We start from the raw sequence: 26,855 nt of genomic DNA on the forward strand, positions 1-26,855 counted from the left end.
GGAAGGACACCTTTCTAGTTCCAACATCTCCCATATCTTGTGATTGACTCCTGATTGACATACAATAGTATGTTTTTTTGGTTGAAAAGGAGGTATGAGCCAAGTTATTGAGACTGAAGACTTCTCAGGATTTTGGCAGCCTAGTATTAAGGCATCTGTCTAACAGAGTAAACTACTTTTTGCACATATCCATGGTATCAGATATTGGGGTAAGTACTCTTCAAAATGTGAGAGGAATTCAATATGGCCACACGGTTAAGGAAAATGAGACTCAGGGAGTTAAAGTAATTTGTGCAGCTAATTGTGACAAATCTGGAAATTAAACCTACCTCTGATGTGCCCTCCACCCAGCACTAAAGATGAATATTTTTGGTGCGTGTTTGCATGGTACTTAAACATGTCTCAGACTAGAAGCCCGTGTAGATTCCAAGAGAGCAAACCAAGTCAGCCAGGCCACCATCACTTTGCTATCAACAGTACAGACTCATCTATGGACTTCAGAACACAGCTAAAAAACCTATTTCCAATCCATTGCTAACCTCACATTACTTATGATTTTATAGGATATTGAGCTAGATGGTAGAATACGATTCTCGTGCTTGTCTACAAGAACCAGATACTGTCTCCCCAAGATTTGTATTTACAGTCTAGTAATCTGTATATTTAACTAACTTCCCAGGTAATGCTTTTGCAGGTGATCTTAGGACCGCATTTTAAGTAGCCCTGATATGGACGACATGAAGACTGCCAGGTACTGCTAATCTAGAAAACAAAACTGGCTTTCCAAGATAATCATTATGCAGCACAAAGGCTCTGTTGGACACTCAAGAAAACGAGGTAAAAGTCAGAGTTTACTAGATTTTCCCACTGTTCTTAAAAGGCTCATGTCGTATTCCTTTGTCTTTAAAAAGCTAGCTCAGATTAGGGGAGAAATAATCTGCTACTATTGTTTCTAATTTAATAATTCATTCTTTACAGACTTTGCCCATGTGCTTATTTTCAAATCCATGTTCAATTCAGACTACAAATATTTAGGGGAGTAGTAAGAAATGGGCTCCATGAGGAGAACAAAAGTAAATCAAACAGTGATCTTGCATTCTGACATCTTAGATTGTAATTGGAAGTAGGAGGGCAAGTCACATAAGAAAATAAAGTATGGCAATCTCATTTTTCTAGAACAAGAGTTGCATTTGTCTGATTAAGGGTTTTTTATTGTTCTGCTTCATGCTTTAAGAAGCAGAAGTATGGACACAAAATGTTGGATTTTTGCACATTTAAATAGAAGGGAACATTCTAAATGAGCAGAGCTGTATACAACCCAGAACTTTTGGATATTAGGACTACTATATCAAACAGAACTTAAAATAACACAATTAAAAATAAATAAATAAAACCAGTTTCTGAATCCCAGAGGTCCCGGTCCATGTACTGAAACTTAGCAAATGTAGGCTTTCCAACAGTAAGAATATCACTTTCTTATTTATCCAGTGAACTTATACCCATGTTTTGATTGTAATCTTATTCTACTGTCCCCATTTTTTCCAAGTTCTTTTCTGTTTATTTGAACAAACAAAAGAAATAGTAACAGAAAATCACTGGGGGAAAGTAAAATGTTTTTGAATAGACCAAGGAGAAGCCCTGGTTTAGGGTTAAACTAGTCCTTTTCAGCACATGTCCTACTGGCAGTTCTCTTATTCAGTGTCTTGCAGGGAGACAGATAATATCACAGCATGCCATGGAGGCAAAGAACTGAAGGGCCAAAACAGAGCCCTCAGAAAGGGGTTGAGTTATTGATTTTGTTTTCTTAAGTCACATTTCTCTGAAAATGGAGATGTTAGGTTTCTAAGAGGAAAGATGCTTTCAGTTTTATTCCTCCCTGATTTCTCAACACTAGGAAAGAACTAGGGAATGTGATAAGTATTTCAAAGAAAATTTATGCAGATATGCAACCTAGTGGTAGCAATGGGACTAGAACCCACTTTTTCTGACTCAAGTCTGATGTTCTTTATGATTCTGCTTGTTTGTTTGTTTTTAAGAATGCATTCAATGGGATTCCAATAAGTTGTGGGTAAAATGGCTTCCATAGGAAAATAACTATTTTTACTCGTCACACCTTCATTTGGGGGTAATCTCTGAGAACTGCTGTGGAATAGAGCAGTACTTGACAAGACATTAGAGAGGAAGTAGAAAGCAGAAGTGGAGGATTTTCCAAGCTAGAACATCTTCCTTCCCTGCCAGCTAGAATGGAAGCAACTACAGCTACTTCCACAGGAAGTGTCCTAGGTAATCAGGGAGGGTTGGGCTGGGATCCCTGCTTACCCTGAGATGTCCTTCCTGTCTCCATGGTGATCTCAGAATGAACAACTTTTACAAAAATAGAACAATTCCACTATCCAATTAATACTTGAAGAAAAGCTAAACACTGCATGTTTTCTGTTCATGTCCCTATATGGTAAGCAGTCCCAACCAGGTAACTAGTATGATTGGCAGAAAAAAAAAAATGCATTCCTAAGTTCTTATGTAGAGATAATCATGATTGTGAGCATTTTTCTAGTTCCTCTAGGATTTAGAACTAAATTATGAAATTGGTAGTATTATACTTCATATATATACACATACACATATGCATACAAACACACACACACACACACACACACATACATATGTGTGTATACATACAGAGGCTCAGAGATTATCTTATACAGCTAATTAGAACAGAGCCAGAATTCCAACTCAAGTTTTTCTGCCTCCAAATTTGTTTTTTCTTCTCTATACCATGATGTTTTCTCTTCAGAAACAGATTGTATTTTGCAGTTTCAAAATGGCGATACACCTATATTCTGTGCTATATGGCATTCTAATATAGTCTAATAATTACTTATTTATTTTGCTCATTGCTCATCTCTGACTCATGCTCAAAGATTCAGTTTTCACCTGAGAGTTTTGAGTGGGAAAATTATGGTGAAAAGAAAAAAAAATGACCGCGATTTAACAATAGGCTTGAGGGACTTCTTTGGCTGTCCAGTGGTTAAGACTTCATCTTCCAACGCAGGGGGTATGGGTTTGACCCCTGCTCGTGGAGCTAAGATTCCCACATACCTTGCGGTCAAAAAACCAAAACATAAAACAGAAGCAATATTGTAACAAATTCAATAAAGACTTTAAAAATGGTCCACATCAAAAAAAAAAACTTTAATAAATAAATGAATATAGGCTTAAACCCTGGCTATGCCAGAAAGTCATAATATAAACATGGATTAATTACTCAAAATATCTTGGGGTCTCAATTTTCTTCTCTTGAAAATGAGAACAGAGTTTCTCTCCTACACAATTTTAATGATTAATATTAATGAGAACTGAAATCACCTAGTATATATCAGGGATTTGAATTCATATGCCTACTCGTTTTATCCCTCATCTATTTTTTCATCTTCTGTATTTCCACTTCTACTCCTCATCCTGTTAGTTTTACATTGGTTTGTACAATTGGATTGTGCAATTTCTCATGTGCAGATAATCATATCATGCATGAGATATGAGATATCATGCAAGTCCTCTTCTGACCCTTCCTCCTTCATGTTTGACTTGATGGAATTAGTTGTATTTTATTTGTAATTCTGTTGCAACTTTTGTCTTGTTTTAGGAGTGAGCATGTTTACTTGAACTTATTAGACTAAATGTAGAAAATATTGGCTCCAGTTTAGTCATTACTATCACAAGCACGTGAATGACAGATCTTAGACACCAGAATCAATAATTCCCTTCTCTTATGTAATTTTCCTTCCAGTACCTCCCTCAGTGGGTATCAAAAGCCTGATAATAATTGTTAAATCAAATCCTTTCATACAGGACAGAACAGGAGAAGAAACATTGAAAACAGATAAGGATGAGGAGAGAAGTCTCCCCATTAGAAGTGCACATATATTTTGATTGACAGTTAGAGAAGGAACCTGCTAACTGAATAAAAAGATGGGTGTTGTTCCAGGTAAGTGTAATTTTTAAGAAGTATTGTGGAGTCATAAGAGGAGATGATGTGTTTGAGAAATATTGTTCAATGACATTGGAACATGTGTTAGGAGTTAGGGGGTGAAGCTTGTGGTAGCATTTTGGGTAGATACGACACAGAAAGTAAGAAACTCAGACAGTCTGGAAACCACAGCTCACCAGTGTTGACTCATCATTGGAATAACCTGCAACATTTTGAAAAACACAGATTTCTAGTATTTACTCTTTGAATTTATGATTTTGCAGATGCAGGTGAGGCCAAACATATATACATACATATATACATGTATGTATATATGTATGTGTATAACATATATATATCATGCAATATATACAAATATATACATATATATCAAATATATACACATACTCTTTTTCAAGTACCCAGGGATCACTATTATCAGCCAGGTTTCTGTACTGTTAATGTACATACTGGAGAACCTCGAAGAATTTTGTGTCAGTGGGAGAACTGGTGATCTAGCAGCACTGTGCATGATAGATTGGCATTTCAGGGATATCAGTTAGTTCAGAAAGGAGATTGTAAGAGAATAGTGATTTAAAAAGCAGGCTCTGGAGTCCAAAGGCTGAGGATTTAACAGTAAGTATCATGGGGCGAAGATTATATATGTATAACTTGTAAAGTATATGGCATAGAACTTGATATCCATTCAGCACCCAAAAGGGAGTGCATTCCTGGGGTCTTCACAGTGGAGCTGGAGAAAGGAAATATGCTTACAAGATATTTTGGTGGTATATCAGTAGGAGTAAATCATTAAATTTGGAAAATGGCTCAACTTCGAAAATGTAGGCATTAAATGATGGATTTGATTGTGCGCATGATGCATCTGAAGTTTTTGTAGTATATCCAGATAGAGATGTATAGCAGGCAGAAGTGTTTACTGGAAAAATGTGGAGAAGCTACATCACTGGGAGACATACAGGCTTTGAGATCTGTGGATGATTGCTCCCTTTACTCACTAGCTCTATCTTTCAGCCCATATCTATCATTTTGTATGACCCTGATAATTCTCCTCAAAGTCACAAGGCTGCCAGTTTTGTATTTTTATTTATATGTTATTTGTCTACTGACTGTTTCCCCAGGAGAAGGCAAGCTCTGTAAGGGTTGATACTGTGTCTAGCTTGTTTGCTAGTGTTATTTCCAGCACCTGGGTAGTGCTTGATGCTTAGTATTTGTTGGATGAATAAATGAATGGTCAGTTTAAAGAAATCTTAACCAAAAGCACAATGTTTAACTAGGTCATCTACTCTTTTATAACCATAATGGCAAGAAGAAAAAAAAAAGATCTCAGCATATTCTTTCACCACCAATATCTCAATAATATTAGAAATGATAGTACTTTTATTCTACAATTATGCAACTCAAATACCTAGTATTACAGTTCCACAATAATTTTGTCTTGTCTTTTAATAAAATGTGACATATAAATCATCAGAGTGCTAATAATAAAACAAGTAGATTACATAAATACAGCTTGTCTCATTGCTATTACACACTATAAACTTACTTACAGTGCTACTAACAGTTGACTCTTCTCAAATATAAAGACAACCCTGGAAACAATTTAAGGGATAAATTTTAAAAGTAACGTATGAAATGAGACAAACAGAACATTAAGTGTAATTTTCTTATTCTTAATTATTCAAGTCATAAAAGCAGATGTAAAACTTATATTGAGTAATACATGTTAGTAAGTTCATATTCAGTTCTCTCAAATCAAATGATACAGCCCCGTTTTATAGCTCTAGAAGTACTTTATTCTATGGAACATTGAACTAATGACCAGATAAAGAATTTTCTGCTAGCTTTAACTTAGCTCTGAAAAGTCATATCAAATGCAATAAAATTATATTGCATCTTGTATTATTGATATTTGTGTTACTTCCTCTCTTTGAGTTATTTCTCTTTTTATGTTCTCACTAAGGCGAGATATTAAAAAAAAATATCAGGCAACCCTCTTTGGAAAGTGCATCTAATGAGAATGAATCAGTGAGAAAAGAAATATTGTCTTAAATAGCTTTGAACAAGATCTCAGGTGTGAGCAGGTACTTTAGTTAGTCCAACCACTTCATTTAATATGAATGTAAAGTTAAACCCAAGGAGCTGAAGTTTCCTCTCCAAAGTTATATGTTAGTCAAGGGTGATGCTAAGATTAGAACTCAAGTCATCAGATGAAAGTACTCCACTATATTATGATAGTAGTGCCTGGGAAATGGCCATACTAGGAGAGATTAGTCTAATATTTTTCCTGTGTTTAATGGGCATTTCTTTAAGGAAGGGAGCAAGTTAAGCAGCAGTCTCACATACTCATGCTTCAGTATTCATCTGCAGCCCAATAGGCCAATAAATTTAATACTTCAGGGAAATAAAAAAGAGTTCCCTGTCAGGAGAGTGTTCTGATACATCCATATTGTAAGTAATATATCCAACTGATATCCCCATTCCTATGGAAGATGGTATAGTCATTCATCATTTATTCATCAATGATTCACTCAGTGTTTAGTGAGACAATGTAAGACATTTTTTAAGCAAATTACAGATGAAAATTTAAATAAAGAACAAAGCAGCTTTGGACAAAGTAGAATGCATGTTGAAGCTAGAGAAATTAAGTAAATGGTCACATTTTCAACTATGTAATTTTTAACTGTAAATATTTTTCTTTACTAATGTAGATTTAGATAGGAAGGACACATCTACTCATACCCAAACCCAAGAAAATGTCCTGCTATAGGCTTGCCCTACTGCCATGAGCAGCTAGATAATTAAAGAAAATATATTGAATACAAATGTTTAGATACTAGACAAAAGTCACAGAAATGCTGCAAGCCTCGGGACTTCCCTGCTGGCGAAGTGGATAACACTCTGCGCTACTGATGCAGGGGGCCCGGGTTCTATCCCTAGTCAGGGAACTAGATCCCACATGCATGCCACAACTAAGAGTTCCCATGCCATAATTAAGGAGCCCACGTGACACAACTAAGGAGCCTGCCTGCCACAACTAAGACCAGTGCAACCAAATAAATAAATTTTTTTTTTAAAGAGAAATGCTGCAAACTTAAACAAAAATAAAATTTAGGTAAGTCTTATGATTTCTCAATTTATAGCTCAGAAACAGTTTTCAGGCTACAGAGAGAGGGAGGATGCAGATTCTGATAAGCTTACTGTGTAGAGAATACAGAGATTAGAGTTTGGGGGGAATGAAACAATTAGAATTTTCAGGTGACAATACCAGAAAAGAAGGAATTACATAGGCAAAGATCTCCTAAGATTTGAAATTTTGGCTGAATACTGATCTCCATACATGAATAAGATGAAACTACCCAAGGCCAAAGAAAGAACCACTGGAAAGCAAAAGACCATATATTATCAGAACTCACATAAATTTGGCAAGAGTTGGTGATCCTAGCAGCCGGAGTGGAATGACCTCCTAGGAAATGAGGTATCTGTTAGATTCTTCAGAATGATATTGCCATAGTAGTGGGGCTAAAAAAATCCCAAAATAAAGGCTCTCTGGAACTGCCATAACAAAGGCCAAAGCAAGACTTGAAAGCCTCAAATTGATCTAAAGTTAGCTGACTGTGTGTCAGAACAAAAGCCAATACTCATTAAAGGAATATAACAAAATCCTGTAGGCAATAACATAAAATTCACAATACTTGATACCAAACAAAAAATTATCAGGCATAGAAATTAGGAGGAAAATATGGCCAATTACCACGTATATTGGTCAATAAAAACACCAATTCACTATTTAACTCTGCAAATTAGGAATTACAACAGAACTTCTTCAACCTGATAAAAATAAATCGATGAAAAACCTACATAACTGATCAATATTCAATGAAATCCCAACCAAAATCACAGCAAGTTATTTTATGGATACTAATAAAGTTCTTCTAAAATTTATATGTGGAAGGCAAAAGGCCCAGAATAGTCAACACAGTGTTGAAGGAGAACAAATTTGGAGGACTGACACTATCTGACCTCAAGATTTACTATAAAGCTGCAGTAATCAAGGCAGTGCCGTATTGGCAAAAGAATACACAAATAGATCAATGAAACAAAATAGAGAGCACAGAAATAGACCCTCATAGATATAGTCAGTTGATCTTTGACAAAGAAGCAAAGGTAATACAATGGAGCAAAGACTGTCTCTTCAAAGACAGTACTGGAAAAACTGATATCCATGTGCAAAAAAAAAAAAAGAAATCACAGACCTTACACCCTTCACAAAGATTAACCCAAAATGGATCATAGATCTAAATGTAGAATGCAAAACTATAAAATTCTTAGAAGATAACATAGGAGAAAACCTAGATGACCTTGGGTGTAGTGATAACTTTTTAGATAAAACACCAAAGGTGTCATGTATTAGAGCAATAATGTATAGGCTGGACTTCATTAGAATTAAAAATGATTGTCTGCTCTTTGAAAGATAATGTCAAGAGAATTAGAAGACATGACACAAACTGGGAGAAAATACTTTCAAAAGACATATGATAAAGAACATTTGGTAACAATCCAAAATGTACAAAGAACTCTTAAAACTCAACAATAGGAAAACAAACAACCTGATTAAAAAAAAAAAAGGGCCAAAGACCTTAACAGACACTTCATCAAAGAAGATATACAGATGGCAAATAAGCTTATGAAAAGAACTCCACATCACATGTCAGTAGGGAAATGCAAATTAAAACATTAAGACACCCCTACACACCTATTAGAATGGCCACAATCCAAAATGCTACAACACCAAGTGCTGGAGATGATATAGAGCAACAGAAACACTCATACATCGCTGGTGGGAATGTAAAATGGTACAGCCACTTTGGAAAACAGTTTGGTGATTTCTAACAACACTAAACTTACCCGTAACATACGATCCATCATTCATGTTCCTGGTATTTACCCAAAGGTTTTGAAAACTCTTGTCCACATAAAAACCTGCAAATAGATGTTTACAGTAGCTTTATTCACAAATGCCTTAACTTGGAGGCAACTGAGATGTCCTTCAGTAGTGAAAGGATAAATAAAAAAGTGGCCTATCCAGACAATGGGATATTAGTCTATGCTGAAAAGAAATGAGCAGTAGAGTAATTAGTGGAGTCTGCCAGCTGGGCTGATCAGGAAAAGAGACAGTCAAAGAGAGGCTTGAAAAAAACCACTGTCGTCCCAGACTGATTATACACATGCCCCAGGAAGCACCCTCTAAGGAGCAACATCATAAGTTTTCCACCTCAGGGGAAACATGTTACTAAAATGGTCCAGTTAGTGACTAAACAAAAAGCAAAAACAACAACAAGCCTTGGAGTGGAAGGCATTCAAATCATATCCAGATTTGGTGAATTAATTATGTAAAATGTCCAGTTTTCAACACAAACTTTTTTTTTTTAAAGAGTTAATTTTATTTATTTTTGGCTGTGTTGGGTCTTCGTTGCTGTGTGTCGGCTTTCTCTAGTTGCAGCGAGCGGGGGCTACTCTTTGTCATGGTGTGCAGCCTTCTCATTGCAGTGGCTTCTCCTGTTGTGGAGCACGGGCTCTTGGCGCGTGGGCTTCAGTAGTTGTGGCACACAGGCTCAGTAGTTGTGGCTTGCGGGCTCTAGAGCGCAGGATCAGTAGTTGTGGCCCACGGGCTTAGTTGCTCTGTGGCATGTGGCATCTTCCTGGACCAGGGATTGAACCCGTGTCCCCTGCATTGGCAGGCGGATTCTTATCCACTGCGCCACCATGGAAGTCCCTCAACACAAACTTTTAAAGCATGCAAAACAACAGGAAAATGTGACGTATACTCAGGAAAAAATTCTATGGGAGAACCCAGATGTCAGATTTAACAAAGAAGTCAAAGCAGCCATTATAAATATGTTCAAATTACTTAAGGAAACCATCTTTAAAGAAGTAAAGGAAGGCAAAATGAAATGTTTCTTCAATAGAGAATATGAAAGAAAAGATAGAAAAGAAAAATTTTTAAAGCACTAAATGGAAAGTATGGAGGTGTAAAGTAAAATAACTAAAATAAAAATCCACTGGAGGGGCTCAAGAGTAGACTTGAACCGGCGTAAGAACAGGAAAACAAATTTAGACTGGTAGAGATTATGGAATCTGAAAAACAGAAAAATAAATGTCAAGAAAATAGTTTGAGAAAAATGTGAGATACATTTAAGAATACCAACATATGCATAATGGGAGTACAAGAAAGGAGAAGAGAGAGAAAGAAACAGAGGAACTATTTGAAAAATAATAGCTAAAAATTTCTCAAAATTGAAAAAAAATTTTTATCTAAATACCCAGGAAAGTCAACAAACTCCAAGTCAGATGTATACAAAGAGATTAACACACAAAGAGATCATTATAACAATGCTAAAATATAAAGACAAAGAGAAAAATCTTGAAAGTAGAAAGAGAAAACTGATTTACCACATACAAAAGGACTCCAGTAAGATTAAGAGCTGACATCTCAATAGAAACAATGGAGGTCAGAAGGCAGTGTGTTGATGTTGAAAGAATAAATATTGTCAACCAAGACTCATATCCAGCAAAACTATTTTTTAAAGATCAAGGCAAAATAAAGCTTCCGCAGATAAATATGAATAGAGATTTTTTTTTTTTTTTGCTAGCAAATCTGCCTTAAAAGAAATATTAAAAGGTATTTTTCAGGCTGAAAGCAAGTGCCCCCAAATAATAATGCAAAGCCTCACTGACAAAAAAAAGCATCAGTAAAGGTGATTCTGTAATTATACCAAACACTATAAATGTATATTTCATCTCTTTTCTTCACTGTTTAAAAAACAATTATATGAAATAATATACCACACTTTCAATAATAGATAAAACAACTAGACAGAAGATCAACAAGTTATTAGAAGACTTGAACATAATACAAACCAACTAGACCAAACACTATAGACATCTATAGAACACTCCACACAACAACAGATTTTACATTTTCTCAAGTTCACACAGGACATTCTCCATGATAGACTATATGCTAGGCCATAAAATCAACCTCAGTCCATTTAAATAATACAAACTATGTTCTTGGGCTATAATGGAATGCAATTAGAAATCAATATCAAGAAAAAATTTGGAGAAACTGACAAGTAAGTGGCAATTAAAGAAATACTCCAAATTAACCAATGGGTGAAGAAAAAGAATTTAAAAGATAAATCAAAAAAATACCTTGGGCTTCCCTGGTGGCGCAGTGGTTGAGAATCTGCCTGCCAATGCAGGGCACACGGGTTCGAGCCCTGGCCTGGGAGGATCCCACGTGCTGCGGAGCAACTAGGCCCGTGAGCCACAATTACTGAGCCTGCGCGTCTGGAGCCCGTGCTCCACAACAAGAGAGGCCACAATAGTGAAGAGGCCCACGCACCGCGATGAAGAGTGGCCCCCGCTTGCCGCAAATGGAGAAAGCCCTCGCACAGAAACGAAGACCCAACACAGCCATAAATAAATAAATAAATACATAAATATTAAAAAAAAAAAAAAACCTTGAAATGAATGAAAATAAAGAAACAGTATACCAAAACTTATGCGATGTAACTAAAGCATTGCTTAGAGTGAAATGTATAAAGTGTGTATATTAAAAAAGAAGAAAGATCTCAAATCAATACTTTAAACTTCTAAATTAAGACATCAAAAAAGAGAAAACTAAATCTAAACAATAAATGAAATAATAAATATTAGAGGGGAAATTAATTGAAGAGAGAATAGAAATCTAATAAAGAAAATGAAGGAAACAAAAAGCTTTATCAGAAAAATAGTTGATGGTAAGTAAGGACATGATGTTGAACATCATTGCCACCAGGGAATTATACATCGAAACTACAATGAGATGTAATTATATATAGCCATTATAAAGGGTAAAATTAAAATGTTTTATAGTTGCTGAAATTAAAAATATACATATCTGACAATATCAAACACTGGTAAAGATGGAGAACAACTGAAACACATTTCTTTCTGGTACAAATTCACAATAATATACCCATTTCGAAAAAAACATTTTGGTAGCTTCTTATAATATTAAAATATACTTCCCATATGACTCAGCAACCCCACATTTTAGGTCTTTACCCAAGAAATATAAATATATGTTGCACAAAGACATATGGTTTTGTTTGAGTGACATATATAAATGAATGCTCGTAGAAGCTTAATTCATAATAGCTGCAAATCACACAGAATTCACATCCCATCAATTGGTGAATGTATAAAAGATTTATGTTATCTATTCATATAATAGAATATTACTCAGCAATAAAATAAAGAATGAACCACTAATACATGAAACAACATGGATGGATTTTAAATTTGGTATGCTAAATGAAATTAGTCAAACACAAAAGACTACATACAAAGTGGCTCCATTCATATGAAATTCTAGACATGATAGAAAGCAGTTCAGTGTTTGCCAAGGGCAGAATGCTAGAGTAGGAAAATGACTGCAAATTGGTATGAGGGATCTTTTGAGGTGCTGGAAATGTTTAACATAATGATTGTGATGGTGATTACATGGGTAAAAACTCATTCAACTCTACACTTATATTTGGTGAATTTTATTTTATGTAAATTATATCTCATTAAAGCTAATTAAAATAGAGAGATAAATTATGTATACTTAACACAGCTGTACAATCTGAGTCTGTTTTCTTTTCCTTTTCCTTTATTTTCTGAATATATAGGAGAGTAAGTCTTCCTTCTTCCAAACCAACGCCTACTCACTATGGAATAGACTTACTTTTTACATTTCAGAGCAGGCTTCCGCATTTCATATTCTGTAACCGTCTACTGGCTGGGATATTTCTTACAACTGTTTTCAAAAACAAGGTAAGCTTTATTTTTCAAAGCATTCAAAGCATGTAAATGATCACATCACTTTAAAACATGACTATGCAGTGGTTTACACATGAGTAAAAACATATCCCCATGGTATACTGCCATAATTTGACTGTGAAGTTGCTCATTATTTTGGTTAAGAGAAAACAGTGTGAAGAGTTTTAGCCCATATACTACTACCAAGCATATATTTAGCTCATATCAATAACTCATATTAATTTATTCATACATTTATTTTTAAAATATATCATTCAAATGAGTGGAACACACACCTACTGAATATATTTTTTTCAGAAGAGTGTAAGGTTGAACATCACAGATAGAGAATATCATATTTGAGATGACAATTTAAAAAGAGATGGAGTTGTTATTTGAACAAATTTGAGGATCACTCAAGTAAAAGTTAATAGTGCATATTAAGTTATTTTGTAAAGAAATCAAAGTCCAAATACGAATCCTAAATTGTATCCTAGTTTCTGTCCAGAAATATCTATTACTGAAAACCCAATATACTTTGTTGCTAAGAAAAAATAAAAGAAGATTTCTTTCTATTCTTAAAATCTGTGGACTCATTTGACAATACTAAAGATGTATAAACAAATCTGTTACAGCTTTATAAACAAGGTATTAAAAATTGCAGTGGGACATCTTAGATACAAGCTGCAATTGGTGCTAAGATCTGCTTTCAGAGTCTACTTCTGTAAAAAGTAAGGAGGTAATAATCTGACACTGGTTATGTGTTCTCCCACTGTATAAAGATAGGAGGTCTAAATTGGCTCTAGGATACCCCTTAAGAGTGCCAACTTATCCATAAAGCACAGCAGGCACAGTGCCCAGGGCCCATGTTACCTTTAGAGACCATGGATCTATTTTAATTTATTTTATATTTATTTATTATTTATTTGGCTGTGCCGGGTCTTAGTCGCTGCACACGAGATTTTTGTTGCAGCATGTGGGATCTTTAGCTGCAGCATGTGGGCTCTTAGTTGCGGCATGTGGGATCTAGTTCCCTGACCAGGGATCAAACCTGGGCCCCCTGCATTGGGAGTACAGAGTCTTAACCACTGGACCACCAGGGAAGTCCCTATTTTAATTTATTTTAAAATGAAAAATTTTCAAAATGAATATATCTGGCTGGATTATTGTTGTCTTTATGCAACACACTCATATAATTTTATTTATTTACCATCTGATTGCATCTCGATGGTCAACATTTGAGCAAAGTTCATGGATCAGCGAATATTTGTACAAATAATGAATGGGTGCTCTGTAATAATACTGAATCTTCTTAAAGGGCAGGCTTAGAGAATGTCTGCATTCACATGCATACCAGCCACTGGATGGCAAGCAGACACGGGAGAGGGATAGTGGCAGGAACTGGCCTTGTGATACCTAAAACTGTGTTGCATGACCTCCTGGGTTTTACGTGCCAGAAGATGACAATTACTGACTTTGTCCTTGAACTAGACTATATTTTTTAAAAACATAAATTGAAAATAAATGACCGTTATTGGGCCACTCTTCTTGGTAGTGGAAAAGAATCTTACTCAGGTTGTTAATTATGATTATTTATCCCACCACTGTTTGTTTTGCTCTGAGTGATGCCTCATACAGTGTCCTTTTTGTTCAGACACTCTTATAGGGCTTCCCACTGTGCAGTTCTTAGCTCCTCACCCCACATTGAAACCCAGCCTGTGTGAAGCTGAGATATTATTTCTTCACTATTATGCATAATAAGAATTACAATTTGTTTGTCAATGATTAATTACTGCTTTTCCCAAGAGACAAAATGCTGAGTGTTTTCATATGCTAATATATGCCAAGCTGCCAGTGCTAACTCAGTTCTCTAATCCTAAAACTCACCTTAAGTAAAAGAGTATCAGTGTTTATTGTCAAAGTTGTCATTTGCCTGGAAATGAAATAAATATCTAAGAAGGATTTCAATGATAGACCTGCTTTTCAGCTGACAGATCACTCCTTGTTATCAAAAGGCAAATATATGTCAATGTGTGCATTACTTAAGACTCATGAGATAATTGCTTCAATTTGCCTGACAATCTGATAATGTCATTTGTACAGTTGTGAATGGTGTCAACACTGAATGAATGTTCTCAAACGATATTAAAGGTGTGAAGCACGGTTGGAAAAAAAAAAAAAAAACTCATTGAAGTGTCTTCTGTCAGATGAAATCCTAGATAGTTGCTTGCCTCTTTGAATGTCTATGTCCCTGACTTAAATTTGATACTGGATTTATCACCAAATGAGACAAGAGATCCAAGACTCCAGCTGGTCTAAGACCATGTGTAGGTTTTCAATAACTGCTTTAAATTCAAAATCCTATTAATTGATATTTTTTAAATGTCCATATAGTGAGTAGGCAGGTACATATAACAAGTTAGGTGATGCTTGTAGGAGAAAACATGTTTTGAAATCAGACTCTTCTCATCTTGAACCCCAGTTCTACCACTAAGTTTCATGATATTAGGCATGTTTTATTTTGCTTTTTATAATGTTTATAATTATAGTTTTCTCATTTGCTTAAATGAATTTAATACTACCTATTGCTATGGAATTTTATTGAGATTACATGTGCTAATAGGTGAAGAACAATTGTTACTATGACTGGCTCAGGTTAAATATTTATTAACACTATTACATGTGCATTTAATCAAATTCTCAACTTTTCTAAGCCTCAATTAGTTCATCTATCAAATGGCTCCAATAATAAATCAGACGTAATGCTAATTTCTTTAAAGTGGTGTGATGGTCACATTAAAAACATATAAATATCTTAGCATATTATATAGCACAAAGATGATTTTGGAAATTTTAAAAAAATTTTCTGTAACCAACAATTAATATAGAAAAATGTTATATTTTTCTCATATGAAGGCATTGACAGGCTTCAAAATTAACTGCAGTATATTTTGCTTTTATTATTCACCTGAGCTGGTGCTAGCAGCAGATTCTGCCTGGAGTAATTGTTCAGATCAGTGGTCTATGGCCAAGGACAGAAGAAATGAGACTTTTAATTAATACAGAACAGAAACCAGAGAGATATAATAGTTGAGGCATCTGCTAAACTATAAATCTCTGAACAGAAATGACTCCTTATTTGACTGCAATTCAATATTTGGAAATTATAGCTGTAACATGAAGTTTATCTCAAATAATACATTCTTATTTAACTTGGAATGCAAGCCTACAGTGCAGTAATGCATATACAAATGAATTATTATCATAGAATAAAAAAATAGAGGCTTAACATATTTTATTGAATTCATGCATTCATCACCCAGACATCTACTAAAATGATAGCAGTTGACTCATTTCTTTTTTTTTAAATTAAAACACCTAAGTACAAAAAGAGTGAGAAAGAAGACATTTGCACATGAGAACAGTAAACACGTATTTGGAAGATTTATAGCAGCTATATCGATGTTAATTTTCTTAACAGAAGTTAGAGAATCAGAATAAAAAGTGAAATGCTATAAGGAAAAAAAGAGAGATTCACTTATTATCCAATGGAGTCTCAGGAATTACAGACAAGGATACGTGATGGTTGAAGGTTAAATGAACCACAGTCAGACTCCTGCTTCTTCTATTCCTCCCCATGTTGGTTTTGATTCAAAGACAAGACACAAAGGAAGATTGGGAGAGGCATAATCAAAAATAAAGGAAGTGCTTAAGTGCATTTCTACTCACTGAAACATGAGATTCCTCTTACCCAGAATCTTCCCCTGATATTTAGCTCCCAAGTTTCTGAATGCCAGATTTATTGAGCCCATTTTGGAGATTTTGAGGGGTTTTTTGTTTTGTTTCATTTTTGTTTTTTTTTTAGAAATCGAATACTTCCATGGGAAAACATTTTAGTATTCTTCCTTCACCCTTCAGTGAATTGTATCAGTTGACAAACAACAACCACCACTGAACCAGAGCTAATTAGAAAGCATTCAGTGATTTTTCAATATAAATCATAATTTAAATATCACCACATAATTAGACATTTGAGGAGGGTCTCCACAATAAAGCTGGAGCTCAAGACAAGGAAGACATAGGAAAGAAATTAGAGGAAAAGAACACAGTCTTTGAGAAGAAAATCAAAACCTCACATCTATACCAATACATAATATTTTTAGAGAAAGTAAAAGATATATTTCAACCAAGAAACATGAAGATGACACTATATTAAAGAAATAGAAAATAAGAAAGAGTTCTGGGAAATTAAAAATTAAAAAAAAACAACTATGATGTGTTGGATGATAATGTCAGGAAAATCACTCAGAAAGTGACAGAAAAATGATCAGGGAAGAATATCAATAATCATACATAGAGACCTTCACTGTAGTGCATTTTACAGCAGAAGATATTAGAAACAATTCAAATGGTTATATATAGGTTAGAGTCACACACACATTATTTATGGATAACAAATATTTCTAATGGCATGTGACAACTCTCATACAGAAGAACTGAAAAATCTAAAAAATATATCTGTGTTTTCACTGTGTTTTTAGGTTATAAGGTAAAAATGTTGTTGTTTTTTTAATCTAAATTGGAGATAATATATTGAATTTACTTTGACAATCTTATCTATAAAATAACGATAAAAACTAATTTTTCAGTTCCAGGTCCTTCATGCCCTTTACTGATTCTGATAAATTAATTCCTTCTTTGTCTAAGAAGGCAATGCAAAGATGCCATCTCTTCATTTGTAATGTAACATTTATTGAGCACTTACTGTATATCAGATATTGTGCTAAGCATTGAGAGTAACAGTGTTCACCAAATAAGCCAGCTTCTGCTATATTCTAAAAGGGAAAATAGCTAAGAAACAAACATAAAAAGCATAAGCACAAAAAGAAAATTATGGCTTGTAAAATGTGCCTTGAGGGAAAATATAGGTTAATAAAAAAGAATATCAATTTGATGGTCAGGAAAGTCCTCTAAAGAAAAGTTGAGTTTTGACCTGAGAAACAAGATTATGGAGCCATATTTTTTAAAATGCTGAACAAAAAAAGGAACTATAGACATTAACCTCAGGAAAGTCTCAATATAATCTAGAAACAAAATAAGTTCAAAACATAGTTAATTAGCAAACAAGAAAGAGGCATGTGATAATTTTCGAAGAATCGAGAGAAGAGGCAGGAAAGATTTGAACTGTGATCCTAATCAATGAGGCTCTGTTGGTTTAACCTGAGATTGATATGATAAATTTTATGTATTTTGAAGGCCATTATGGTTGTCTGGTGATAAATGAAGAAGATGTGAGAGTGAAAGTAGGAAATGTTGAGAAACTATTGCATGACCCATGGAAATAGGATGGCACAATAAACTCCAGCTAATCCCTCACAGCTTAGTGCCAGGGCTCACTACCTGAAAACACATCACTTCCTCTAGTTAGGCACTGATTTTGGTAATGGTGTTAATCAGCAAAGCTATAGGGGACTGAGAGAAAACACTGAACACAGAGAACTTTGTTTTTTCTTCTTCATCCAAGCCAATCTTCCAATTGTGTTATTATTGTTGTTATTATGATTAACTATAGAAAAGTGCTATCTATGAGAATCATCTAGGCTGCTGTGTTGTAATAGAGGTTTGAAGGTCCCATGCTTAGACCTATTGAACCAGACTTGCAAGGGCTAAAGCTCAGGAAGCTGCATTCTAACACACTCAACACACTATTCCCCAGGTAGTTCATTTCACTGGAATATATGGGAACAATTCTTCCAAGCTACGTAAGTAGCAAGCTGTCCTGACACAAAGCACTCACGCACCTTTGATTTTGTTGAAAAGTTCCAACATAGAGAGCTACTACCAAACAATGCCACATTACAAGTAAAAAAGAATTTTAGACACTGAAAGTACTGTTCTTTCCTCATGCTTTTGAATTCCATTTTATTCAGAATTAATTTAGATAACAATCGAACGTATAAGATAGGTAAGACTTTCCTCATCCAAATGGTAATGCAAGCCCTTAAGAACAAATGTAGTTTCTTTTGAAATTTGCCTATCTGATCCTTAAGTAAAACTCAGAAACTTGAAGTAAATGTTTTATTAAAGAGGACACTTTGTAAAGAGAAACAAATGTAGCTCTCTTGAAGTCAACATAAGCTAGGTCATGACACTCTAGAAATCAAATTATTTATTTTGTGTCTGATATACTGTGCCTTTTGCTTTTAGTCTAAGTAGTAAGGATTTGAATAGATATTCAGCTGCTCAAGTAGATAAACTATCACTTTAATGCATGCATTAAAGACTACAAAGAGATTATTAATTCCTGGTCCCAGTCATCAAGGGGAAGACAGTATAGCATAACATATAGCATGTTCCTACCTTTACTTTCTCTGATTCTAAAATTCGAATACTGTTGCATGTCCTGGGAAAATCACACTCTCTGTTTCAGTCATTTCAACATATAAAATGAAAGTGAAAGAGAACAAATGTTCGTTTAGTGCATTCTATACACAAGCACTGAGCTTGGTGCTTTATATGTGATATATCACTTAACCTCTGCAAAAATGCAATAGATAGTATTATTCTAACAATATTTCATATGTGGTAATTATCTTAGTATGGTTAACTTATTTGGCCAAGGTTATGCAAAACAGAAAAAAAAATCCACTTTGACCTAATCGCATGGCTGGCTTATGCTTTTCTCTGCTCTGTCAAATTATCTTCCAAAATGAGTTCTTTTTAATTTTCTTTTCTGTAGAATTAACTAGAAGCCTTTTTATTAAATTCTAATGTTCTTCAGGGTACAGAAAGGACAAAGTCCCATGTGTTGTTTATGATTTCTGTTTTGGTGCAGACCCACAATGGAACTACACACTGGCCAGAGGAAAGAAGGGATTTCCTTTACAGAAGTTGTCCTAATTCACTTTACGTAATGAAGAACCACAGAATGTTGACTATTAGGGTTAATCTATTCATGAGAGAGTAAATAATTTTTATCCCTTGTGGCAACTCAAATCCATCAGTAGAGATTCCCAGGAGCACTGTGTTGAGAAGGAATCTAGATTGTTGATGAGATTTAGCAGAAAGGATCCCAGGATCAATTAGCAAATTCTAATATAATTGGAGTAGGTGGGAGGACTGACACGTATTATGATAATTTCCAGTTCTTTCCTTTACCACTGTTAAAAACAGACAACAGTTCCAAAAAGGAGTTGCTTTATGCTAAGCCCCACATCACCAACTGAGACTTAATTACAGTTTCAGCTCCCCCAGAAATGGAATCTTAAACCAGTCCGTCAGGAATCGCCTGATCAGCACTAGCTAGGCAATCTGCCTGATAGACCCCTGCCATCCCCTAAAGGAAAGTGACCTTGCAATAACCAACTGGCTTTTTGCCTAGAATAAGTTTCTTGTTCCCACTCCCTTCTTCCTACAAAAGTCTTTCATTTTGTATAGCTCCTCAGAGCTCCTTTCTTCTAGATTGGATGCTGCCCGATTCAAGAATCATTGAATAAACCCAAGGAGATTTACTCTGTTGAATTTTTTTTTTAATGCCAGTGATATAACTTGACCAAGTATAATTCTTTCATTCCTCATTCTAGCATCATTAAAATGGTGTTAATATATACTTCTCAGGGCTCTGAGAAGCATTAAAGCAGTTAGAGCTGATATACATTGCCTACCCCATGCCCAATTTCTTTGCCACTGTATTACGTAGGTGCAGGGTTCAGCACAGCTTGGATGAGCTGCTGATGCTATGTCTGTCATCTGGTCTACTATCTGCCTTCACTAATGCGGGCATCTCTTTTGGATTGCCCCTCTCTCCATCTCTTCTGGGAAGCACTGGTTATATACATGCCTTGAGGCACAGCAGTACTGGATTTACTTCTGTCTCTGTCATGCAGTGCTCTGTGTGTTTGGGCATTTTATTTTTATCTCTGTGAGCCTCAATTTCCTTATATATCAAAGGTGGTTTCTAGTAAAATGGCACACACTTTTCAGGGTAGTTGTGAAGATCAAATCACTTGAGGAATTTTCTATCTAGAATGTGCCAAATGCCTTATTTAAAACTGGTTATATAATAATTTTATCATAATGACTGATTATAAGACTTTTTATGTTTGTTATTATCTCTAGGCACCGCAATCTTCAAAGCACAACCAACAAAATCATTTCTCTTCCAGCCCACACACTTTTTCTTCCCCCAAATAAAATAAAGCCAGTTTTAGTTTTAGATTTAGAAAGGTATTTCTCAGTGGGTCTTAGCTTACTAATTACATCCAAAATGCCAGCCTATTTTTTTATTGTATTCTCAGACCTGGCTTATAAGAATGCTAAATTAGTTTTATGTCAATAAATGAGTTAACTGGAAACATTATTTTCTCCTTCCAAAAATCCAAATATTTTGTCTCAAATGTCACCTTTGAAGAGTTGCCCTTCCTGAGCGCATCCATTAAACTCTACCTCCTTATATTGTTTTTGCTTCATACAATCATTGTTCAACATAGTATTACACATTTTTTTTTTTGTTTACTGTTTAATTCTGCTAGAATGCAAGCTCCATAAGGACAAGGAATCCATCTAGTATATTCTACCTCTTGAATCTCCAGCAATTATGATAGTGCCTGACCCTTATGTTCAATTTTTTTAACTTTAAATTTTGAAATAACTACAGACTCACAAGAAGCTGAAAATAACACTACAAAGATGTTCTGGGTACCTGTAACTCAGCTTTCCCTAATGCTAACGTCTTAAGAGAACTGTAGTACATTATCAAAATGGGAAACTGACAATGGTAACACTAAACTATTCAGTATTAACTAATTGCAGATCTTAGGATTCACCAGTTTATGGTGAACTAAATTTTTGCATCCTTTCTGTATAGTTCCATGATGTTTAATCACATTTATAGATTTTTTTTATCACTACCACCACAATCAAGATACAGGACTATTCTCTTACCTCTCCCTCTCCCCTTGCCTTAGCCCTGACACCCTCTGATTAGTTCCCATTTGTACTGGGGTTCTCCAGAGAAATGGATCCAACAGGAGATAGATTAGATAGATAGATAGATAGATAGATAGATAGATAGATAGATAGATAGATAGATAAAGGAATGAGGAATCGGTTCAAGTGATCATGATGGCTAAGTTCCATGATCTGCTATTTGCAAACTGGAGACCCAGAAAAGCTAGTGATGTAATTCCAGTCTGAGTTCAAAGACCTGAGAACCAGGGTAGCTGATGGTGTGAACCCCAGTCCAATGAAGAAGATCAATGTCCCAGCTCTAGCATACAGGCAGGAAACAAAAGAGGCAAATTCCTCCTTCCTTCTCCTTTTTGTTCTATTCAGGCCCTCAACAGATTGGATGATTCTGAACCACATAGGGTAGGGTGATCTACTTTACTGATTCCACTGATTCAAATGTTAATTTCACCTGGAAACATCCTCACAGAGACACCCAGAAACAATGTTTAATCTGGGCACCCCTTGGCTCTATCAAATTGACACATAAAATTAACCATCATACCAGCTCTATAATTTTGAGAATGTTAGGTAGGTTTAGTCTCTTGGTAGATACATAGATAGGTAGGTAGGTAGGTAGGTAGACAGATAGATAGATAGGTAGACAGACATACACAGGTGCACACAGAGAGACACATACACACACTCTTTTGAGAATGGTTATATTTACTTAGCATAATATCCTTGAAGCTCATCCAAGTAATGTGTGCTAATAGACTATTGCTTTTAATTGCTAAGTACTTTTCCATATTTGTATCAATTGTGTCATTAAATAAATCCCACTTTCTATAATTTATGGCACGTGTTTTAAAAACATGTAAAAATATTTACATTGTAATCAATTTATTTTAAAATATTAACCTGCCGCTTTTCTTGACAAGGGTACTGTGTATCCTTTAGCAAGTGGTGGAAATTCCTAAAAAAAAATTTGATTGACTTTGATCTCCACATCCAGCCAAAGGAGGGTCTCCATCTTTATGGCTGTGATGTTTCAGTGTATGTGGTTTTTTCAGTGCTTCCCAGAGTTGACATAAATCAGTGTCAAACACATTGGAACGTCTTCTCTATTTATATCTTCCTGTTTTCTTTTCCCTTCCTGTTTCCAGAATAGGCTACCTTCTAAGTGGAATCAAGAGGAAAGAAAAGTCTCACTAAGCTGGTAATGAACTATTTTATTCTCTCTCTTTAAAACACTTCTCTAAAAATATTTAATAAAGGGGACAATCCCTATAAGTTCAGATTGAGCAGATATGAAGTGAGACCCTGGAATATGAAATTTAATTGTGCTCTCCCCAAAACCCTGATATACTTTGAGAAATTATGGAATTATTTAAGGAAAACAAGCAAACAAATAAATAAATGACAATTAAAATCTCAAAGCTGTATGATATTGACAAAACTATGCAGGTTAAATACTTTTAAGTTAATGATTATCAAACTTTAATTAATGAGCTATTTTGGGAGTATCAAATAATTGTTTCCAAATCCCACCCCCCCACCCACCTAGCGCTGTGAATGCCTCTCACACCATATTAGTTCGCTGGTATGTGACTAGGAGAAATAACTACTTATAAAAAAAAAATCAAGAGATGAAGCCATCCTAAAAATGAAGAAACACTGGAACTGATAGGAGTTAAGTAACTAGTACTTCCTGTGCTTCCCATACACCACTTTATAAATTGCTCACAAGAGCTTTCTGAAGTACACATTATATTCCCTATAGTAAACTAGTAAAATGAAGGTTAGAAATATATAATTTGCCCAAGAGCCTGATGCTAGGTAGAGGCAAAGCTGGGATTACAACTTGGACTATCTGACTACCACCTTTATTTCCCTCCTTGCTCATCAACTACCGCTTATGCAAAGACAGATTTTCCTGGGTAAAACTCTTTGTATAAAATTCCAAAAAAATTTTAAAAGGAGAAAAAGAAAGAAAACAACCATATCTGATCATCAAATACAAACCAAAAAACTATATAAAATTGTCAAAAGACAGATAGAATTTTTGTTTTAAGGCCTAAATTGGGACACAAGAGATTTAACTTTCTAAAAACATCATTCTCCAATAAAAGGAATTAAGACTCCTGGATTGGATGTTAGAAAAGAAAAAGGATATTAATGGAAACACTGATAAAATCTGAACAAAGTTTATAGTTACTTAACAGTATCATTCCAGTATTATTTATTTATTTTTGATAGTTCTCATATGGTTATTTAAGATTTTTCACACTAGGAGAAACTGGGTGAAAGGTATAAAGGAACTCGCTGTTGCATTTTGCAACTTCTCTGTAAGTTTTAAAATATTCTAAAATAAAACATTTTAAAATTTACAGAGAGAAGTTTTTTAATAGAGGTATGTAAGGGAAGAGTGGTTGGATTTGAAGGCAAAAAATGAATGAGAAGATGTGCCTTGATAGTGGTGTGATGATAATAGTATACTGTAGACTGAGGATATGATGCATCCAGTCTCGTGAAGCTCAAATCTAATAAAATGAAATAAAACAAAATACCCAAACCAAGTTGAAGGCTTATGAATTTAAATGCCTACTGGATCTAAGCAAGTGTGGAAAACATATACAATGGATTAGTTGTGGCCAAAAAAAACCTTGAGAGTGTTGGTTATTTCTAACAGGGGGTAATAGACAACTAATGCTTATTGAGCACTTACTCTGAACAAGGCACACTCTAAAGTACTTTGCATGTAGTGGCAAATTTACTCTTTGGGTTAGATGATACAACCGAATCCATTTTACAGAGAAGGAAGCTGAGCTAGAAAGTGTACAAATAACTTGCCCAAGGTTACAATATACAATGGCAAACTTGAACTCAGGCAAAGCAATTCCAAGACACACCCTCTTAGCCACAACATTCTGCCAGTGCTGAGCCCTTACTAGCCCTAATAATATTTCCTAAGAAAGAAAGTCAAACTTGTGTGCCCAACTTTTAAGTTTTCTTAAAAAAAACTTGATATGCATATTTTATGTTTAAAAGCTTGATTAAAAGACATTGGAAAATAACACAAATTTAATTTCAAAATATTCTAACAGCAAACAAACAAATGACAGTTCTCCAGACAATAGGTTGTTAGAAGAATCACAAACTACTGGCAAACTAAACCATAAATTGAACTCAGGGTATATCTTAATGACTTTAAAACTCCTAGAACATTTCATAAAAATTCAGCAACACTTTTAATCATCATAGAGCAATACATATAATAAAAGAAACACCAAATTCTATGTATGAAATAGAGCTCTCACTTGAACTGGTAGAGCTCTCACTTGAATTTGAGCTTTCACAGATGTTGACCATAGACTCTAGGACTTTCACCTGAAACAGCAATATAGAAGCAGAAGTGGGGAAAAAGAACTGGAACCTCACTGCTCACTTTTCACGAAGCAGGTTCATGAGTTTCCGTAGGAAATTAAACTTTCTGCATCACTGAATTATGTACCACCCCTCCAAAGGCTATTACATGCTTATTCACTCATTTAATTAATGTTGAGTGTCTACAATATGCCAGGCATTGCATTTACTGATACAAATAAGAGAGGAAAAAAAAAAACCTAAATATTCTGTAATAACCTATATGGGAAAAGAATCTGAAAAAGAGTGGATATATGTATAACTGAATCACCTTGCTGCACAGCAGAAAGTAACACAATATTGTAAATCAACAATACTCCAATAAAAATTTAAAAATATAACAAACTTTTTTTTTCCTATTTGAAAATACAGGGCTTCCCTGGTGGCGCAGTTGTTGAGGGTCTGCCTGCCAATGCAGGGCACACGGGTTCGAGCCCTGGTCTGGGAGGATCCCACATGCCACGGAGCGGCTGGGCCCGTGGGCCACAACTACTGAGCTTGCGCGTCTGGAGCCTGTGCTCCGCAGCGGGAGGGGCCGCGGCAGAGAGAGGCCCGCGCACCGCGATGAAGAGAGGCCCCCGCTCGCCGCAACTGGCGAAAGCCCTCGCACAGAAACGAAGACCCAACACAGCCAAAAATAAATAAATAAATAAATTAATTAATTAAAAAAAAAAGAAAAGAAAACTTTAATAAAAAAAAAAAAGAAAGAAAATACAGATCTGGAACAGAAGAAAGTAGCATAAACACTTTTTACCAAATACTCAGCAGGCACCAATCACTTTCTTGTTTACTGTGAAAGAGTGAAAAGAGCATAGGCTTTGAAATGATTTTTTAAAAAATAGTTTTTGCCACTTACTGCCTATGTGATATCAAAAATTTTAATCATTCCTCATGAACATAACTTTGTTACCCTGTAAACAGAGGACAATAATTCAAAGAAAAAAAAGTACAAGAATTAGTAAAGTACTAGAGGCATCCTAAGTAGAAGACATATTATATAGAAGGCCATCAATGGATGTTAGTTACCTTTTTAAAAAAATTACTGACTGCGGGACTTCCCTTATGATCCAGTGGTAAAGGATCCACCTTACAATGCAGGGGACGCGGGTTCGACCCCTGGTCAGGGAACTAAGATCCCACGTGCCGTGGGGCAACTAAGCCCGCGTGCCACAACTACTGAGCTTGCGCGTCTCAACTAGAGGCCGCATACCGCAAAGTACAGAGCCCACGTGCCCTGGAGCCTGTGTGCCACAACTAGAGAGAGAAAACCTGCAGGCCACAGCTAGAGAGAAGCCCGCACACCTCAACGAAGATCCCACGTGCCGCAACTAAGACCTAATGCAGCCAAAAATAAATAAAATAAATAAATAAATAAAAAATAAATCTTAAAAATTATTGACTGGAATGAGACTCATTGAGCTCTGATCTGGGTATATATTACCTAGTGGCCATTCATGCTTTATCAGTTGAATGGGAATGGCAAATGTACCTATTGATAATTTACAGACTTGTGATTTTTTATTAAGATAACTCATATAGAGCACTTAGCATAATACCTGGATCATCACATGTCCTGATCAAAGTTTAGCTAATACTTATACTTTGGGGTCAGTATTTCTCATGCCAGACCTAACTGAATTCATCCTAA

This window comes from Balaenoptera physalus, assembly GCF_965194825.1.
Source record: "Balaenoptera physalus genome assembly, chromosome: 19".
Classification (NCBI taxonomy): Eukaryota; Metazoa; Chordata; class Mammalia; order Artiodactyla; family Balaenopteridae; genus Balaenoptera; species Balaenoptera physalus.